Below are 18425 nucleotides of genomic sequence, written 5' to 3'. Positions count from 1 at the left end.
GCTGTGGTGAGCTGGGGGTCAGTCTCTTTCTCCGGGCAACAACAGACAGAACAAGAGGACACAGTCTCAAGCTGCGCCAAGGGAGATGCAAGCTAGAATTAAGGAGGAAGTATTTTACAGAAAGAGTGGTCAAATACTGGAATCGTCTACCCAGGGAGGTGGTGGAGTCATCATCCCTCAAACACTTTAAAAAAAGACTGGATGTGGCACTTGGTGCCATGATCTAGTTAAGGTGTTAGAACATGGGTTGGACTCGTTGATCTTGCAGGTCTCTTCCAGCCTAGAATTTCTGTAATTCTGTGATTCTGTGAAAAGGGGATGTGTCATCTTGAGGCAGAGCTTCAGCCATCCCCTGAGTATTAAGAGGAGCTGTGCCATAGATAGGAAATGTGACAGTTTTCATATTTGCTCAGTTTAGGTTGTTGTGATGTGTTTTTAAGTTCTCCAGTTTTCTCCCCTATTTTATGTATGCTCCCCCTTTGTTCTGTGTTAAATGGTTCCTCCCTACACAGTTTTCCCGCCACTGTGGACCTGACAGTTAAGTTACCATGGATACCCCTTCCCCTCCACTGCCAATCTCTTATGTTATGTAATTTCCCCTCCCAGGCTTTGCCTTGTAAGTAAGTCTTCCCTCCTCCCTGGGCCCTGTCAATCACCCCCCACTCCTCCCAGGCTTCGAGAAACTTCTTCTCTCTGGGGGTTGTGGTTGGCTGGTGTCCCGGGGCCCCTCCTCTGCTTTACGTTTATTGGCTATATCCTCATGTCACTTATGTTGTGTACCTCCCTATCTATTCACGGATTGGTTTGCCGGGTTTCCCTCCCTTCTCCACCCCTTGCCTTTAAAACCTTGTTGCTTCCCCTGTTCGGTGCCATTTGCTGGGGGTTCTACCATCTGTTGGTTGCCCTCTGCTGTGGGATTCTCCAATAAACCGACGTGATACCCCTAGCAAGTGGTCGCCTCCTTATTCGTCCTCTCAAGCGCAAGTAGTCCGATTCCGAGATCCAGCCCAGCCCAAGGCCAAGACGCCAAGAGGGGCTGGCCTCCAATGCGTAGGGGCGTCGGCCATTCTCACCCCCTTCTGCTAGCCGGACATAGGGCTGCGAACGCCCTCGCGCATAGGTGTTAGGTTAGATTAGGTTAGGTTAGCTGTGTGTTAGTTTAAAGCTCTGTTGTTTTTTCTTTCTCAAAAAGATGAAAGTTGAAAAAAATTAGGAAATATAGGGATCAAGTTTTAAGGATTATGGAACGTAGATAGCTTAGATAAAAGAAGATTGTTTAGCTTAGAATAGAGTGTTGTTAATTTAGGAAAGCTTTTAAGTAGAAATGAAGGAATTGTCATAATAAGAATTAAGCTGTGAGAGGAAAAGCTGGGCTGCAGCCCAACTGGAGCCTGCAGGCGCTCCAAGCTGTCAGCCTGAACAGGCCACCTGCAGGACCGAAGGATGAAGATGGAGAAGTAGCGAGGGGATACTTTGTTTCAGCCCAAATGCCAATAAAAGTCTAAAATATCCAGAGTGTTGTAAGACTCCCTTCCTTGCCAGGCTGTAGCTGAGTGGACAGTCCCTTTCAGAAGCCCAAAGAACACAGTGAGGTAAGCAGCTTTGCTTACCTGAAGTGTGGAGTGTCCCTGGGAAGCTGCAAGACTTGCAGATAATGAACGCCAGGAGATGAGCTCCCATTCAGGACAACACTAGGAGGCAGATGTGCAGTCCTTTCTGGGCCTCTTGTCTTGGAGATGTCAGGGCGATCAGCAGCAATCACCATTTGGTTCCCACCCTCCTCTCACTATGTCACCTATGGGATGGAATGGCATTGTCACAGCGGCATCTGGCCCTTCCTCCCTGCTTCTCTTTTCCCCCCTTTTCAGCTCAGAGCCCCAGGGACCATCTGGGCCAGCCTCATCCCCCACGGGTGTGTGCAACCACCAGGGAATCCTGCAGAGCCCCATTCCCACTCTGCTGCCTCCTTGGCTTTTTCCCACATCTGGGCCAGCCTGCTGTTGCCAGCTGTTGGGCACACACACACAGAGCATACCACACCTGTCAGGGAGCAATTTGATGGAGGAGCCCCTGCTAACCACGGCTCAACAGCCCGGCACATTTCCCACCCAGCTGTGGCTGCATTTGGACTCCATCTGCTGGGATACCCACTGTGAGGGACTGCTCAGGGCCTGGATGCTCCTTGAATGGTGTCCACGGGCCTGATTTCCACGCCTCCCCATTCCTCCTACCCCAAAGGGTGCCTCAGCCTTCTAAACACAATTGTTCTTACTCTAATGGCTTCCTGTGCTTTCCTTCATACTGTAAGCAGCAGTACACAGTTTTCATTGTCTTTATTCTAGAATTGATAAAAAGAAGTTGGAAGTGCTGCTAGATTTTTTCATTTAAAACTTGAAGCATCTGCAAAAAGTAGAGAAGCTTTCTGTGCAGCTTTTCAGTTAATTTGAAGTCTCCTTCGTCTTCATGCAGTTTCAGCATATCTGTTGATTTTCCTTTGCTGTCATCTTTTAAGCTTCATCACTTGTCTATTGATCTGTAAAAAAACCCTGTAAACCCAACACAAATTTACCATCCTTTGTATTTTTCCTCATCTGGAAAAGCTGAGACTACTGTGATCTTCTCCTGTGATCTAGACTTTGATTCCCATCTTGGCTCTGGCTAAGAGCAGAACAAATGGAATTTATTACCTGCTAGTAGATCTGCTAGCAAAGGTCACAGTTAGAGCTAAGCATGGTGCTTCTCTCCCTTTGTTAAATGCACATCTTTGTGTCTAGGCCTGGTAGTTTCCAGGAGCACCTGGAAGCTACTGCCAAGGACAAAAGTCTCACTCTTGCTGGTTTGGACACGGATTTTTTGGTAGGATTTTGATCTACATCTACAGTGACCTACAGGAACTGGATCTTTGACACAAAGTGCCTTTAGCAACATTTCAAAGCATAGTGGGCAATGAAGTCCAGATACTAATGAGTTGTGGTTTGTTTGAACCCTGTGTAACATATGGTACAATAGCCCAAAACATGTTATTTTTGAGTGTTTCAGGCATTTAAAATTTAGGCTTATTCTTGTCAACACTTTTCTTTCCTCCCTTCAGAAATCTGCATGCCCATGTACTAATTTCTTTCTCAGTTTGTCGATAAGTTACCTGTCAGACAATACTCGTTTCTTGACCCAGAGATGGGGCAGCTGTCACCATTAGGCCGGATGTGACATACACTTGTGATCAGGGTCCAAGAAGAAAAAAGATTTTTTATTCTGCGTGTTCTCCAGCTTATACACGCTTAACCGAGCGTGATCTTCAGTCCACCACTGGCCTTGGCTCGCAGGTGGCCATCAAGAGAGTGTCCCGGGAGCGCATCTCGGAGTGGGCATGGCTGGTAAGTGAGCGGGGCCAGCGGGAGGAGCCGGCGGGCTGTGCCGGGCGGGGCTGAGGCGAGGCCCGGCAGGGCAGCAGCCGGAACGCTGCGAGGGCAGCGAGCGTGGAGTGAGCAGGGGCCACGCAGCGCCCCGGGCCCGGCCATGGCGAGCCGCGGCGGGGCCGGGCAGGGGCTGCCCGAGGCGCGGCGCAGCATCGGCCCCGCTGATGGCATCGTTGTCCCCCAGCAGCGCAAGGGCGCCCTTGTGCCCCTGGAGCTGGCGCTGCTGTGGAAGGTGTTGCGGCCTGGCTTCCGCGGTGTCGTGTGGCTGCTGGACTGGTTCGAGGTGCCCGAGGGCTTCGCGCTGCTCATGGAGCGTCCGCAGCGCTGTCAGCACCTCTGGTACTTCCTGCACGAGCAGCGGTTCCTGACGGAGTCCGTGGGGCGGGGGCTGCTCTGCCAGGTGCTGGAGGCTGTGTGGCACTGCAGCAGCGCGGCGTCCTGCGCCACCACATCAAGGCCGAGAATGTCCTCGTCGACCTGGCCACGGGTGAGGCGAAACTCCTCGACTTCGGCTGCGGCACGATCCTCTACACCCAGATGTCAGGTGAGCCCAAAGCCAGGGCCCAGCAGGGCAGCAAAGTTCCCCTTTGTCTGGCAGAGGGGGAAGAGGGAGGGAAGGAAGGAAGGAGGGAAGGAGGGGGAATCCTTCTTCAGCCAGCTGCAGCCAAGTTGCTTTTTGGCAGGGCAGAGGCTGGCTGTTGTGGAACGGGAGCTGGCTGGGAGGGAGGGAGCAGCATGAGCCTGATGAGCTGCGCCTGTGTCCCCCATAGGAGCATCAGAGTACAGCCCACCGGAGTGGATCCTCTTTGGTTGCTACCATGGCCAGCCAGCCACCATCTGGTCCCTGGGCATCCTGCTCTATGAGCTGGTCTGCGGGCACTTTCCTTTCCACACCAACGAGGACATTGTCCAGGGCCAGCTCTTCTTCCTGGATGTCTCAAGGTGGGGATGTGCCTTCAAGGCACGAGGGGAAGAACAGGGTTGTGAGAGGCAGCTGGCACATAAGCATCCTACTCTTGCAGCTGGTGAGGAGTGGATCTCCTGGGCTTAGCTGAAGGAGGTGGCACCTGTGCCTCTCTGCTGGTGTCATCCACAAGAGAGGATCAATAGGAAGCTTTTGGGTGCAGCTCTGAGCACTCCTGGTGGCCTGGGCATTGTGGAATGTGGGAGAGCATGGACAGGAGCCTTGTCCCGCTGAGCGGTGGTTTCTGGTTTCTCTCCACAGAGTGGCAGCACCTAATCAGGTGGTGTTTCTGCATGGACCCCCACAGACAGGCCATCACTGGAGGACCTTTTTGAGCATTCTTGGCTGCAGGAGCCCTGCCTGGCCCAGAAGACAGCAGAGATGCATCCCTGTGCACAGTAGGATCCAGGAGCCCAGCAAGTAGCACCGGCACGCGTCTCGTGGCACTGGAAGTAAACCCCGGAGCGTTTCCCTGCGGCCGCGGCGCGGAGGAGAGAGCGCAGCTGAGGAGATGCTTCCGCTGGTCCCCGCGAGCTGTGGAGGGAGCGGCTCCATGCTGCCCGTCCCATTGGAGAAGTGGTGGCAGTGCAGTGAAGGTGCCACGGACTGGGAGAGGGGAAACATCCCCCTGCAGCTCAATGGCATCGTGATGTCCCCACAAGCCGAGGCACAACTGGCGTGTTCTTCTGGAGCACGACGTGAAGCTGGGAACACCATCCTGGAGCTGGGAACACCATCCTGGAGCTGGCCGCCGGCGGGGCAGAGCCCATTGGCTTCGGCTGCGGCCCCTGCCTGGAGGACACGCTCTGCGCCCCAATGTAATCAAGAGGAGTCCCCAGCCGGCGCAGGGACGGGGGGATGCTGGTGCTTCCAGGCACAGCAGGGCTCAGCCTGGCCATGTGCCGGAGGTTCCCCACTCGGCGGCGCTGGGGAATATTAATTTTCCTGCCGGCCGCCGAGCTGCTTTTTGGCGGGACAGGGGACGGATGTTGTGGAAGGAGAGCCAGCTCCTGGCCTTGTTGACAGCTTCTGCCAGCCAGCCTGGCACGGGCTGAGGCGGGGGCAGCCAGCCTGACAAAAGCATCCATCCATGTGGATGGGAGGCAGCAGAGGGGGACGGGTTCTGAAGCTGTGCCCCAGCTGGTCTGCTCTGCCGCCCCTTGAGGAAGGGCTGCGTTTATGGGCAGGAAAGGTGGGGATTTTCCCCACCCGTGGACAGATTTAATTCTCACATGGAGTGGTCAGACCCTCCACAGGGCCGTGAAATGGTGACAAGCTTTGTGCTTTGTTTCCAGGTCTCGTTTTGAATTGACTTTCGTGCTTTTGCTCTTTGTTTTTCCCAGGAGGATTACACCTGGTTCCCGGACCGGACGGGGGAGCGCCTGCAGCGTCCAGTGCCAGCGCTACCCCAGGGGCCACGGTCTGTGGGGACAGCCCCTTCCAGAAGGACAAGGACCTGGTGCGGGATCGGCTCCTCTCCTGGCAGCAACTCTCCAGAGGTGGGCACCCGGCTCCACAGCTCAGCTGGCAGAATGGCTCAGGGCAGGCGGCAGCGGGCACACGGGCATCCCGCTCTTGCAGCTGCTGAGGAGGTTGCTGTGCTGTGATTAAGCAGAGGAGGTGGAACGTGGCCTGAAACGCTGCCCTTCTCTAAAAACAGAGAATGGGTCGGGAGGTTTGGGCTCTGAGCACAGCCAGCAGCCTGGCCCAGGCACAGCCATGGCAGGACAGGGGCACAGGAGCCTGCTGCGACTGACCGTGGGTCTCTGGTTTCTCTCCGCAGGCTGCCAGCACCTCATGCCATGGGAATGGCCCCACTCAGCCTGCCAGGCTGGGAGGGCTGGAGGGCGGCCGGTGTTCATTTGCTGTCAAAAATAAATTGGGATTTTTTTGTCATCGTCATTATTGGAGTGTTTCTTTCCTCCTTTTCCAAGTTTTTGGCCTCCTGTGATAAATGGATGTGATTTGTGCTAACAAAATTGTAATTATATAAATATTTTTGGAAAATAATTGGAAAGGTATATGTGATTAATGTTATGAAGCACATGGGTTTCTTTTAGATGATACATGTAGGAAACAGGATATGGGAGACTGGATGAACAAAAGTTAGGAAGACTCCCAAGTCAGAATTGACATCAAGACAAAGTTAAGACAACTCCCAGGACAGGATCGGCCGTGACATGAATAAAGTTGGGACAATTCCAGACAGGGAGTCTAGAATAGTGCTCTTATCTATAAAATAATAAGGCTTACTTGGAACACAGTGCTTACTTACATAACACAGGACTTGGGGCACGTGCACAACCTGCCAGGTTATTCAGAGGACAGCGAGGAAGACTGTTGGCCTTCCTCCAAGAAGAGAAGCAAAGAGCCAGAAGCCCCCTTAGCCACAGCGGAAGCATGCGCTGTGTGTGCTGTGGTGATGTAGATTTCAAGAACCGGAAATAGGAGGAGATTTACAGGAAAATATTGATGAATATGTATTAGCACACAGTATATAAGTTGTGTTGGGATCCTTTTGCCTTTTGCACATGAGGCAGGGTGGGAAGCCCTCCCCGTACCCCGATCGATGGGTTTTGCTTATGCTTCATCTGAACCACTGCCAAATTTCTTTTTGTAACTACTGGATGCTATTTGATCATATTATTTTATCTCAATTAAAACTGCTGCTAAATTGTAAGTTTGTGGTTTATTAGACATATGGGACCACATATATAAGATCAGGAATACGACTTAATAGTTTACAAAACCAAAATGAATATTATTCAGCTAAATTAACAAGGAATAGAAAAGCATTCGAGACTTAATTACAAAGGATAAAGTCACAGAAATTATGATACTTGATTAAATGAATATGTTTTTACTTAATGAGTTAATAGCTCAGTCTCCTCTGGCTTTTGATCTCCTCCCCAGAAGGGGTGCAGTTCTTTGATCTCCTCTCCATGGGGGGCACAGTCCTTAGGGTTTGGTCTAGGCTTTGGCATGGGGTGTTGTGTTTTGGATGATGATGACTGCCAAAAACCCCCATAAAATCTCCCCCGGAACCCCCATATTCACTCAAACCCCCTCAAACTTCCTCCCAACCACTTCAGGAAAAATTTTGGGTGGATTTTGGGGGGGGTTTGGGTACCTCATGCATGCCGAAGTGGGCGTAGGATTCAAACCCACTAAAAATTCCCCCCTAAAATTCCCCTAAAATCCCTCCAAATCTCCCCCAAACCCCCAGAGGATGGATTTGGAGGAAATTTTGGGTTAATTTTTGGTAATTTTGGGTCAATTCTGGGTGGATTTTGGGTGGTTTTGGTACCTCCCCGACACCAAATTTGGCATAGGATTCAAACCCAGACAAAATCTCCCTCAAATCTCCTCAAAACCCTCCAAATTCTCCCCCAAAATGTGGGGGTTCCCAGGAGGGGGCACCGCTGATCCAGGGCATCGAGGCGCTGCCTGCAATCATCCATAACCGCCCCCAACGAGCCTCCAGGGCTTTACCCTCCATGAGCTGCAGCAGACTTGTCAGGAAAGGTGACAAGAGCCCGTGAAATGGTCCTTGTTGCAGGCAGATTAGCCACTTCAAAACTCCCTCCCATGAAAAACAAAAAATCTTAAACTGTTCCTAAATGTGAAAAACACATTCACTCTCCTGTGAAAATGTAAAAAGTTTAATAAAGGACAATGGGAGACCAGGACCATGGAGCAAAGGTTATCACAGCCGGGTGCATCTTGGCACTGGGGATCCCCCTGAAATACCTTTCCCCTTACATCAGCCTGTTGCATATTCATAGAGCCTCATGCACAGCAAACTTTACCCCAAACTAGTTTACATGCTTCAAGAACGGTTTAGCATGGCTCTTCCTTGGATCTGCCTTTTTAGGGCATGCAGATTCCTTGGTTGTGGTTTTAGTCCATTCTTATCACCTCCAGTTTTTGGGCCTTGGTCCACTCTGCCTTCAGACGGGGAGTGCTGATAGTTGGCAGATCTGTACAGGTGTCCTCATCCTGCGTGCATTGGATGTTATCCCATTCAAGCAGGCAGTTTAACACAAGCAGCCATTTCACTAAGCTTAATGACAGAAAACAAAACTATATCTTTACAACACAGTTACTTTAACATCACACATATAAAATCTATTTTAATATCTGTGAAAAGCCAATATTATAATACGTATCCATAAAAATAAACCTCTCGCTGAATGATGGTAGATGTCGGTCCCATGGCCCAGTCCCAGTACTGGGAATTTTGCTTCCCTTACTGGAAATTCCCCTCCTCATAAGCTTTCTAGTCCCATGTTTTTAAGGTCACTATCGTTATACACATATATTATAATATTGGCTTTTCAAAGATATTAAAATGTATTTTATATCTGTGTGTTAAAGTAACTGTTATTGTCTTGGTTTGAAAAGACAGGTGTCAGCTAAGGAAGGCAGGTTCCTCCCCTGGAATGGAAAATGTAAACCCCCTCCCTCTGAATTGTTGTAATTTTGAAATTAAGGGGCTCTCAAGCAAAAATATGGGAATAGGAATAACAGGTTTTATAAGGAAAAATTAAAAATACAAATGCTGTAGTACAAACAAACAAAACCACTGACAGAGTCAGAACAGTACCTGACACCTTGTGGGTCAGGGTATTGGCAGCAGTCCCAGTCAATGGTGGCTGCAGCCCTCCTGCAGTGCCAGGTGTGGTTCTGTTGGAGCAGGGAGCCTGGAGAAGGGTGGAGTTTTCCTCTGAAGGTCCGGGCTGCTGCAGATGGGCTGGGGAATCTTCCGTCCTCTGGGAATCCAGTGGAGAAGACAGCTGCTCCTCTGGCAATGCAGTGGGAAAAGGCTGATCCTCTGGGAATCCAGTGGGAAAAGGCTGATCCTCTGGGAATCCAGTGGGAAAAGGCTGCTGTGGTGTTCCAAACCTCAGATTCTATCCAGGTAGGAATGCTTGGCTCCTCCTCCTGGGCGGAGCATCACCTAATGGCAGGATGTCATTTTATCAGCCATGCAGGGACACTCAATGGCCCATTAACAGCAGATAATTAATAATTAATGGCCAGTCCATTATCAGAAGATATCTCCTGGAGGGAGGATTGGTTGTGGAAGAGATAAACTGCCCAATGAACAGAAGATAACTGCCCCACCTCTGACAGATGGCAAACAGAAAACACACTTATCTTGCAATCGAGGACCTGTCCTCACTGGCTGCCCCCATTCTCCAGAGTTCATGGTATCCAGGGAGGCCACAGCTGCTGATGTCGGGAACAAACAAGTTGGGTCTTGGTTTGAGAAAGCTCCAGAATCCATTTCTGACCCCCGACAGACAGAGCAAAGGCAGAGCCATGGGGTTTTTATAGGGTATCCCAGGGCTGGAGTTGGGGTTTGGGTCAAGGGAGGAGTTCTTAGCAACACAAGAAGGGTGAAATCAAATTCCTGCCTCTTAGACACAGAGCCACTCCACACAGAATGTGTCCCCAAGTCCTAAATTCCCCCTCAAACTCTTGATTAATGGAGGGACTTTGGACATCTTTGATCAATTTCATTCATTTAACCCTGTTTGGCTGCTTTTAAGAGATGAAGATGAAGCAGAGGAAAATTCAGGCCAAACATAAAGGAGAAGCAGCCAGGTGTGTTCCCAACATGGATCACAGGAATGTGAGTGACCAGGGCTGTGCCCAAAGTGCCTCCTGCAGTGGGGGATGGAGCTGGAGCAGCGCACGAAGCTCCTCCCGCACTCGGGGCACTCGCAGGGCTTCCCTTACCGGTGGCTCCGTTGGTGCTTGTTCAAGTGAGAGCGCTGTGAGAAGCTCTTCCCACACTCCTCACACTTGTAGGGCCTCTCCCCAGTGTGGATGCGCCGGTGGGTGATGAGGGTGCAGTTGTGCTTGAATCCCTTCCCGCAGTCGGGGCATTGGAAGGGCCTCTCCTCTCTGTGAATCCAATAGTGCTTGAGGAGATAGGTGCTGGTCTTAAACCTCTTCCTGCATTTATCACACTCGTAGGGCCTCTCCCCTGTGTGGATCTTTTGGTGGCGGATCAGCTGGGAATGCAGCCTGAAGCTCTTTCCACATTTCCCACACCTGTGCGACCGTTTTCCAGTGTGGATGTTCCGGTGCTGAATCAGGTTGGCGCTCTGTCTGAACCTCTTCCCACACTCCCCACACTCGTAGGGCCGTTCCCCAGTGTGGGTCCTCTGGTGCCTGATCAGGGTTGAGCTCCGACTGAAGCTCTTCCCACATTCCTCACACTCGTGGGGCCTCTCCCCACTATGGATTTGTCGGTGCATGACAAGATGGGAATTGTGCCTGAAGCCCTGCCCACAGTCGGGGCAGCGGAAGGGCCTCTCCTCTGTGTGCGTGCGCTGGTGCTGGAGGAGATCAGACCTGGACTTAAATCTCTTCCTGCACTGATCGCACTCGTAGGGCCGTTCCCCAGTGTGGGTCCTCTGATGCTGATTCAGCTCGGATCTCAAGCTAAACCTCTTCTCACACTCCTCACACTCATAGGGCCTTTCCCCAGTGTGGGTCCTCTGGTGCCTGATCAGGGTGGAGCTCCAGCTGAAGCTCTTCCCACATTCCTCACACTCGTAGGGCCTCTCCCCAGTGTGGACCACCTGGTGCCTCATCAGCTGGGATCTCAAGCTGAAGCTCTTCCCACATTCCTCACACTCATAGGGCCTCTCCCCGGTGTGGATTACCTGGTGCCAGATCACGCTGGAGCTCCAGCTGAAGCTCTTCCCACATTCCTCACACTTATGGGGCCTCTCCCCAGTATGGGTTTGTTGGTGCATGACAAGATGGGACTTGTGCCTGAATCCCTTCCCACAGTCGGGGCAGTGGAAGGGCATCTCCTCCATGTGCGTGCGCTGGTGCTGGAGGAGATGGGAGCTGGTCTTAAATCTTTTCCTGCATTGATCACAATCGTAGGGCCGTTCCCCAGTGTGGGTCCTCTGGTGCTTGATCAGGTTGGAGCTCATCCGGAACCTCTTCCCACACTGCACACGTTTCTGGGGCTTCTCCCCATCATGGAGCTGCTCATGGAGCACCAGCTCCGAGCTCTGGCTCCATCTCTGGCCGCCTTCGCGGCCCAGGTTGGCTCTTTCCCCCTCAGATCCCCACCAGCTGCGTTTGCAGCCCTTCCTCGTGCGGCATCTCCAGGGCTTTTCCTCCGTGTTGGATTCCTGCGCTGTGGAGCCGCTCAAAACGGCCTCTTCCACCAGGTTCTGCCGCGGGCATTTGTCCTCCCTGCTCTCCATGCTCAGCTCCTGCTCTGGGGGAGGAAGGACAAGGACAGGATGGGATTTGCCTCCATACCACAGGCAAGGGCAAGGAGATCCCGCCAGGGCTGAGCTGCAGCCGGGGCCATGCTGGGCTAGGAGATGGAGCAGCACAGAGGGGAAAAGGGCACTGACTTCCTCCTCACCTGCATCAGTGTCCTGGGGCATATTCCTCTGCCTTGCAGCCTCCCAAGGGTTGGGAATGGGAAATCCTGGTTTGGGGAACACAAGGGATGAGCACATTGAGTTTGAAGGTCCCTCTGCCCAAGTCCATCTCTAGGAGTCACTGGCAATCTGGGTGGCATAAAAACCTCCCAAACACCAAGATTCAGCCCTGGAAAAGCCTCCCAGGAGTTTCCTGTGCCTGGTCCCTCCTCTTTGGTGTTTGGGGGTTCCCCCTGTCCCAGCTGCTGGGGTCACGCTTGGATTGGGGGCCCCCATTCTCCTCGGTGCCTGCCCTGCTCAGGCTGCTGGCAGTCCCAGCAATGCCAAAAGCTCCCCCCTCTTCGCTCTCCCCATTTCGGGATGCCGGGGCTGTTTGAGCTCCTGGGCTCCCTTCTCCCCTCATTCTCTGCTCTGGGCTGCAGCGGCTCCAAGGAGTCCCCCCTGCCCCTCTCCAGGCTCTTGAGGCTCCCGCCAATGGCGGCGTTCCCCCTCTCTGGGCTCCCCACTTTGGGCTCCTGGGGGACACAGGGCTCTGCTCCTCCAGGCTGCCTCTGCCGGCACCGCCACTGGCACCCCCCGATGTCCCCCCGAGGGGCCTTTTCTGCTCAGCCTTGGACTGCTTCATTCTCCAAACATCCCCCCAAAAACCCAACCCAGGGACCCCCCGGGATATCTGGGCTGAGCTCCCTCCCCCTCCCCACTCACCTGCTCGATGGTGAGGGGGGGGTGATGATCCCACAGGTGGGGGCTGCGAATTCAGGGGAGGAATGACCGCGTGGTTTTCTTCTTTCCTTGATTCTCCTTTGTCCCTCCTCTTCCTCCCTCTCCTCTTCCATCCCTCCTCCCCCCTAATCCCGCCACCCCCTCCATCCCTGCCCTTCCCTTCCTCCTCCTCCTCCTCCAGCTCCTCCTGAGCAACTGGCATCAGGCTGGAAGCAACTCAGGGCAGCTGGGAATGACTGGGAACATGCTGGGAGCAACTGGGATACACTGAAACCACAAAGGGGGTAAATGGCAGCAACTGGAGCCACACTGGATGATCATGGGAGCAGCTATGCCCATGCTGGGATCCTATGGGAAATGGCTGGGATCATACTGGGAGTGACTGGGAAGGTGCTGGTTCTGACTAGAACCATACTGGAAGTGACTGGGAGCAACTGGGCCCACACTGGGAGTGCCAGGGAGTCACTCTGAGCATGACTGCAATAACGCTGGGAGTATCTGGGACTGACTGGGGTCATACTGGGGGTGACTGGAACCATACTGGGAGTGACTGGGAGTGGCTGTGAGCAACTGGAATCATGCTGAAAGCAACTGGGGGGAACTGGGAGTGACTGGGAGCATGCTGGGGCTGACTGGGATATACTGGGGGAGACTGGGAATCACTGGGATCATACTGGAGGCTCCTGGGGTAATCCTGGCATTGACAGGGAGCAACTGGGATCATAATGGGGGCCACTGGCATCATACTGGGAGTGACTGGGATCATCCAAGAAGTGAGTGGAACCATACTGGGTATGACTACTGCTCCTGCTGGGGTCATCCTGGGAGCCACTGGGATCACACTTTGGGCAACTGCCAGAAACTGGGATCATGCTGGAGGCAACTGGGAGGAACTGGAAAAGACTGGGATCATTCTGATCTAACTAGAACTGTACCAGGCCAACTGGGATATGCTGAGACTGTCTGTGACCATACTGGGGGGACTGGAAGCACACAGGGAACAGCTGGGACCATGCTGGGGGCAACTGGGAGTGAGTTGGACCTCGGTGAGAGGGACTGGGATTATTCTAGGGACAACTGGGACCATGCTGCGAGGAACTGGGAACAAGTGGAACTACTCTGGCAGCAACTGGGATCATACTGGTTTGACAGTGGGAGCAGTTGGATCCATGCTGGGTGAGACTGGGATCACACTGAGGATGACTGGAGTCATACAGGGATTAACTGGGAATGGCTGTGAGCAACTGGAATCATGCTGAAAGCAACTGAGGGGAACTGAGAGTGACTGGAAGCATGCTGGGGAGGACTGGGATATACTGGGAGAGACTGGGAATCACTGGGATTATATTGGAGGCTCCTGGGGTGATGCTGGCATTGACAGGGAGCAGCTGGGATCATACTGGGGGCCACTGGCATCCGACTGGGAGTGAGTGGAGTTACACTGCAAGTGACCGGGATCATACTGGGAGTAACTGGGATCATACTGGGACTGACTGGGATCATACTGGGAGTTACTGGGATCATACTGGGAGTAGCTACAATCGGACTGGGATTGCAGGGGGTGTGATTAGTCCCTGTCTGGGGGGTGCTGGGAGCTGCCAGGCGTATGCTGGGAGCCGAATGCGCAGCCACTGAGGAACTGGGAGCAACTGGGAATGGCAGGATGCAGCTGCAGCAGCGGCAGCTCCCCGGTGGCCCCGTGCCAGTGCCGCTCGTGGTGCCGGCTCTGGCTGTGCCGAGATCCCGCTGGAAGGGGATCCCAGCCAGGGACCCCATGGACACCAACTGGGGGAAGCCCGGGCCGGGCTCCGACAGCGCCACGGGCAGAGAACGCAGGGACAGAAGAACTGGGGGGACACCGAGATTTGGGGGCTGGGGGGCACGGGGGAACCAAAGGCAGAGCTGGGCAAGCAGGGAATGGGGTTTGGGGGTTCCAGGACTGAGAAAAGGGGAGGCTGCAGTGGGTAGAGGGGGCACGGGCTGGGCTAAGGGGGTTCCTGCATGCAGGAAAGGGAGCTCCAAGGATCCCCGGTGTCCCCATTCCCAGCAAAAGGTGGGAAAACCCGGGATGGCCGGGAATAAGGGTCCCAGGTGTCCTCGGTGTTAAGGAAAGGAGGGGCTGGGGGCTGGGAAAGGCAGGAACTGGGGTCCAGGGGGTCTCTGCGGGAAGGAAAAGGGGGCTCTAGGGGCTGGGAGAGGCGAGATGGCCGGGAAGGGGGTGCGGGGTGGATCCCATGCCCGGGAATGGGGGTGCGGGCGTTGTTGGTGCCGGATCAGGGGGTGCAGGGTGGATCCCCTGCCCGGGAATGGGGGTGCGGGGGTTGTTGGTGCCGGATCAGGGGGTGCAGGGTGGATCCCATGCCCAGGAATGGGGGTGCGGGGGTTGCTGGTGCTGGATCAGGGGGTGCAGGGTGGATCCCATGCCCGGGAATGGGGACTCGAGGGGATCCCGGTGCCCAGGAATGGGGGTTCAGGAACCCCCGGTGCTCAGGGATGGGCGATCAGAGCGTCCCGGTACTGAGGATCCCCCTCAGCTCTCGCCGCCCCCCGGGCCCCAGGAGCGCCCCCAGCGCTAGAGCTATCGTGCCGCTCCTCCTCACTCCCAGTGTGATCCCAGTATGGTCCCAGTAGAACTCAGTCACCCGCGAGCTGCTCTCAGGATGATCCCAGTACAGCCCAGTCACTCCCACTGCTGCCATCCCCCCCACCCCTCGCCCCGTTCCGACCTGACCCGGCTCCATCCCCGCTCCTCACGCCGGCTGCGAGGGCTCCGGGAGCGGACGAGGAGGAGGGAGGAAGAGGCGGAGCGGCAGCAGGAAGCGGCGGGAGCACAGGACGGCCGGAATCATGCGGCTCCAGCGCTGCCTGAACTCTGGAACCCAAGAGCATCGCCCCCCATCCTGCAGGTGCCCCCTCTCTGGGCTCCCCACTTTGGGCTCCTGGGGGACACAGGGCTCTGCTCCTCCAGGCTACCTCTGCCGGCAGCCGCCACCGGCACCCCTCGATGTCCCCCCGAGGGGCCTTTTCTGCTCAGCCTTGGACTGCTTCATTCTCCAAACATTCCCCCAAAAACCCAACCCAGGGACCCCCCGGGATATCTGGGCTGAGCTCCCCCCCCCCCAATCGCCGCTCGCCTGCGCTTTGTGAGGGGCGATGATCCCACGGGTGGGGGCTGAGAATTCAAGGAAGGCACGACTGAGTGCTTCTTTCTCCTTTCCTCGATGCTCCTTTGTCCCTCCTCTTCCTCCCTCTCCTCTTCCATCCCTCTTCCCCCCTAACCCCGCCTCCTTCTCCCCCTCCAACCCTGCCCTTCCCTCCCTCCTCCTCCTCCCCCAGCAGCAGCCACACCTTCGGTGCCCCGTTCCCGCAGCCCTCGCAGCCCGTGGCAGGAGCGGGGACAGGTCGGGATGGGCAGCGCAGGGCTCTCGGCTGCTCCCAGCCGCTGCGGGCGGGGGGAGCCCGGCCCGGGCCAAAGGAGAGGCAAACTGGGCAAACTGGGGGCCTTGCTGGGGACCCTGCCTGGCCACTGCCAGCCCTTGGGGCTCCTCTCGGCACATCCGCCGGGGGGGAACGCACACAGGGCTGGGGGATCCCAGCAGAGGCAGCACTGCCAGGGACTGGGCTGGACTGGGATCGTACTGGGAGTGACTTGAGCTGTACTGAGTTTGTACTGACATCATACTAGGATCGTACTGGGATTGTACTGGGTTTGTGTTGATATTATACTGGGAACATACTGGGAGTGGCTGGGATTGTACTGTGTTTGTACTGACATCATACTCGGATCGTACTGCCATTGCAGGCCAGCGTGTGATCGCACTGATGGACACTGGGATCATACTGGGATCATACTGGGAGTGAGCAGGAGCCTGCGGGGAGCAATTGAGACCATGTTAGCGGCAAATGGGATACACTGGGAGTGACTGGGATTATACTGAGGATGACTGGGAGTAGCTGTGAGCAAGTGGGGACATGATAGGAGCAACTGGGAGGAAGTGGGAGTGACTGGGTGCATGCTGCAGGTGATTGGAAACTGCTGAACTTCAACTGGGATGATGCTGGAGGTGACTGGGATCATACTGGCAGTGAGTGCCACTACACTGAGGCTGACTCTGAGTGCTTGTAAACAAATGGGATCATACTGGAAAGAACTGGAAAGATGCTGGAGGGAACTGGGGTACACTGGGAGATACTGGGAGTGACGGGAAGGAAAGTGAGGGTGAAAGAGAGCAACTGGAACCATGTGGAGCACAACTGGTTCATACTGGCAGGGACTGGGAGCACACTGGGATCATCTTTGGATCATACTGGGAGGGACTGGACTAATACTGGGAGTAACTGAAAGTGACTGGGAACACACCCTGCACATCATCCCCCATACTGGGCCTGACTGGGAGCATGCTGGCAGCAAATGGCATCATACTGGGACTGACTGGGTTGATCCAGGAAGCAACTGGAACCATGCTGGAGGCAGCTGGGACCTTACTGGGAGAGACTGGAAGCAACTGGGATTACACTGGGACCACACTGGGAGGGCTGGCATGTGACTGGGATCAAACTGGAGCTTACTGGGATCATATTGTGGCTGAAAGGGAGCAACTGGGATCACACTTTGGGCTACTGGGCGCAACTGAGAGAAACTGGGACGATGCTGCAAGCAAACTGGAGAAACTGGGAAGGACTGGATGCATGCTGGAGGCAACTGGGATATACTGGGCATGACTGGGGGATCATATTGGGATAACTAACACCTTACTGGGGCCACTGGCAGTGCCTGGAAATGACTACAGACATGCTGGGTACTACTGGGATATACTGGGAGTGTCTGTAACCATACTGGGGGGACTGGAACCACACTGGGAACAACTGGGACCATGCTGGGGGCAACTGGGAGTGAGTGGGACCATGCTGGGAGGGACTGGGACCGTATGGGGAGTAACTGGGACTAGAGCAGGGGCAACTGGGTTCAACTGGGACCATACTGGGAGTGTCTGTAACAACAGGGGAGTGATGGAAGCACATTGGGAACAGCTGCGTCCATGCTGGGAGCAACTGGGATCACACTGGGGGCACTGGCATCAGACTGGGAGTGACTGGGAGCAACTGGGATTAGACTGCAGGTGATTTGGGTCATACTGGGACTGGCTACACTCATACTGGGATTATACTGGGTGTGAATGGAACCTGACTGGGGGTTACTGGGAGCTACTGGGCCCGTGTTGGGAGGAAAATGTGACACTGGGAGCAACTGGGATCGGCTGGAAGGTACTGGAACCGTGCTGAGAGGACTGAGACTACAACTGGGATCATACTGGGAGCAACTGGGACCACCCTTTGAGCAACAGATAGAAACTGGGATTGTGCTAGAGGAAACTGGGAGTGACTGGGGAAGACTGGGATCATTCTGAGGTAACTAAAACATACTGGGAGTGTCTCTAACCATACTGGGGGGACTGGAACCACACTGGGAACAGCTGGGATCACGCTGGGAGTAACTGGCACGATGCTGGGGGAAACTGAATCTACCCTGGAGGCAACTGGGCACGACTGGGACCCTGCTGGGCGGGACTGGGACTAATCTTGGAACAACTGGGATCATAATGGGAGGAACTGGGCACATCTGGAATTATGCTGGGAGCAGCTGGGATCACACTGGGATCACAGTGAGAGCAGCTGAATCCATACTGGGTTACACTGGGATCTCGTTGAGAGCGACTGGAATCATACTGGGATTGACTGGGAGTGGCTGGTTTTGTGGATTTTGGGGGGTTTGGATTTTGGGGGGCTTTATTGGCATTTTGAGGGGGAGTTTTTCTGGAAGTGTTTGGGGGTTTATTGAAATTTTTGTGGCTGTTTTTGAATTTTGGGGCTTTTACTGGGATTTTGTTAGGATTTTTT

The 18425-nt window shown here is 54.4% G+C and overlaps 1 pseudogene; it reads right to left on the bottom strand.

The window, feature by feature from the left end:
- LOC131562396 (zinc finger protein 721-like) overlaps window positions 1-12599 on the bottom strand; it is a 277587-nt pseudogene extending 264988 nt beyond the window's left edge.
- Between the last annotated feature and the right edge of the window lie 5826 nt (window positions 12600-18425).

The sequence above is a fragment of the Ammospiza caudacuta genome, chromosome 11, assembly GCF_027887145.1.
Source record: "Ammospiza caudacuta isolate bAmmCau1 chromosome 11, bAmmCau1.pri, whole genome shotgun sequence".
Lineage (NCBI taxonomy): Eukaryota > Metazoa > Chordata > Aves > Passeriformes > Passerellidae > Ammospiza > Ammospiza caudacuta.
Note: the sequence above shows the minus strand (reverse complement) of the source record. Positions and strands in the feature narration are given on the sequence as shown.